The sequence below is a fragment of the Trichogramma pretiosum genome, unplaced genomic scaffold (assembly GCF_000599845.2).
Source record: "Trichogramma pretiosum strain Unisexual culture from Peru unplaced genomic scaffold, Tpre_2.0 scaffold158, whole genome shotgun sequence".
NCBI lineage: Eukaryota > Metazoa > Arthropoda > Insecta > Hymenoptera > Trichogrammatidae > Trichogramma > Trichogramma pretiosum.
The window spans coordinates 85,876-88,698 of NW_019641601.1; positions in this window are offsets into that span (position 1 = coordinate 85,876).

The window sequence follows — 2,823 nt, forward strand, 5'->3', positions numbered from 1 at the left end:
AGAACTAAGGCTCTTGGATGCAAAAAACGAAGTGAACCATCATACACTAAAAAAAATCTTAAGGGTAGATCCAGTGAAAGTAGACAGCTAGATCAGCAGTTGATATTTTGTTGATCTAGCTGTTCACTTTTGCAGGATCGACTCATAAGATTTTTTTTAATGTTCAATTTTTGACGCTATTTATATTTAAATTGTTTTTTGGTCATGAGCGAAATTTCCTTCACTCTCGACCGAAATTTTGTTTATTTAGTAATTTAACTTTTCCATGTTATCAAATATAATAGGTTTACAGTAAAAAAGTATTATTCTATTTATGTTTGTGCTTCTTACGATGTATTATGTACTAATTTTATAAATGGTTTTACCAATGGAAAAGTTGTAAACTTAATTATTTAAATGGTTACTTTGAATGTGTGTAATTGTTAAAAGTAAAATTCTGTACGATTGTGACAATTGTACGTAGTTTATATGTAAATATCATTCATTTAAATGTTGGATTCCAAACATCCTTCATATTAATTATTTTCACGTAACTTCGTGAGAATATGCGTAAGTAAATCTATACATTTATAGATGATTTTACTCTGGCTTGAGAGAATTGAAGAATCAAAAATAAAATAAGATGCATCGGTCCGAGATACAGTAGTATACATTTATTATTGATCACTTAAACGTAAGAATACAAATAGGGTCATCTAGACCTACTCGCTACTGCTACAAACAAGATGCAGAGAGACTGCTGGCTTGACTGCAATGAATGACCTCAGATGACAGGTAGATCCTCGATGCTGGATGACTGATCGCGATCACCTTCAAGATGCAGCTCTGGTACGTCCCGACTTGAACGGAGTTGGTACTCGAATTTGGCGCACCCTTACACTGCATACCCAAATTGCGCAACTGATGACACGCACTGCATACGTAGAACAGTCACGAAAACTCAATTTCGAACTGAGAAGGATGATCACGTGCAATAAGAGGTCGATCGATGTGAGCTCCGAACACAACAGAAACTGATGATCGACTCACGCAAAGGCCTTTATGGTTCATCCTTAAATGTTTCATATTTTGTAATAAATCGGGAGGACAGTTTACCGAGTTTCTCAGTTGACATTTGCTCCTTCGTATGAGAACTAGGCAATACTCAATTTTAATAGATAGAAAAGACCTACGTTTATTAGTTTTACACTGAAACAAAATCTTTTATGATTCAGTTGCGAAGATGACTTTTATGTGCTCCTTTCGTATGAGTTTTTTGATTGCAGTGCAATATTTTATATCCTTTGCATCTCTTATTATTATTATTATTTTTTTTTATTCGTGAATTGCGTACGATTGTTACAACTAAATAAACATATTATGTACGATTAATTGTTCCCAGTGTTGTTTATTGTTAAAAATATTTTGCATAATATTTGTGATAATTAATGTGAGCAAAAATAAAATAATTGCACCTGTTGTGTGAATACAGCTTCTCAAAATAAGTTTCAGCTATTATTCACAAAAGCTTCTTTTTAAATATCCTATCCCTAAATTAATTTTAATTATTTTTATTAAGAATCGTTTACGCACTTATTTTTACGATTTTTACTTAGTTTTTTTTCACGAAATCAAAAAAAAAAAATTATTTTATCGATTTTCAGTGTATAAATGAAATAATTTTCAGAATTTTTTCGTAGTTATCATGAAAGCAGAACAGTCAAGCTTTGTTGATTCGTGACCAAAAACGTAGAAATTCGTCGAATATTATAAAAGTTACAGACTCAAAATGAAAAGAAATCCTCTTTTTATCATCTTCAATTGAAGATTTATAATTAATTAATCAATAATAAAACTTTAGTTAATTTATATTAGTAGTCATAAATCATGCATAAAGAAAGAAGTTCTTCAGGTGGAGGCTCGTCGCCAAAATAATGCAGCGGTACTATGTGTTCATCATTTTTTCAGGATTATAATATTTTTTTTTATGTATGTACAAATGTTCATTTTCATCTTTGCAGGGTCCCTCATGAACAAAAAAAAGATCTAAAAAAATAAATAATTATTTTCCTTAAATTTTTGTTTTCATAAGCTTAAATCATTATTGCTTATTTATAAATCGCATTACCATCGTTTTTCAAGCATCTTTTCGCACAATCCAGGAAAGACGGACTTGTGTAAGTTCTTCCATTACTTGCACATTCAGGCCAAAGGATCCGCTTAATTATTCCGCAGTGACATGGTTTTGTCTCAGCTTCGACGCTTATTAAAATGGCTGTTAACATGAAAGAATCAATTTTTTATCAAATATATGGGCGAGGAAAAAAAATGTTTTATGTAGTTTTTATGTTTTATGTAGTTTTTATGTTTTATGTAGTTTTTATGTTTCATGTTTTATGTAGTGTCTTTCACAGATAATTGGCAGTTCAATCAGACCATCTAAACGCTTTTTATGTATTATGAAGACGGGACGCAAATTAATTTTTTTTTTTAATAACCTATATGTATCTACCGCTTAATATGATGATCAGGAGTAGGCACTTGAACATTTTGCGAATACTTAGCAGAACTATAGTACACTGAAAAAAATTTGTGTAAAAAAAGTAGCCTCTCAAATGTGTTCCAGAAATATGTTACATAAGTGTATGTAATTAAATATCCAGTGTTTAAAATCGTATTACCATATTGTTATTGATATTGATATTGATATTGATTATTGTCGCATTCTTTTTTACACTCCGTCCTCGCAGTATTAGGGTAAGTTTTCCATTACTCGCACAAATAGGCTCATGAATTATTAAAAGACCGCAGGGACAGTTCTTTAAATCACGATTTGGATTAGCT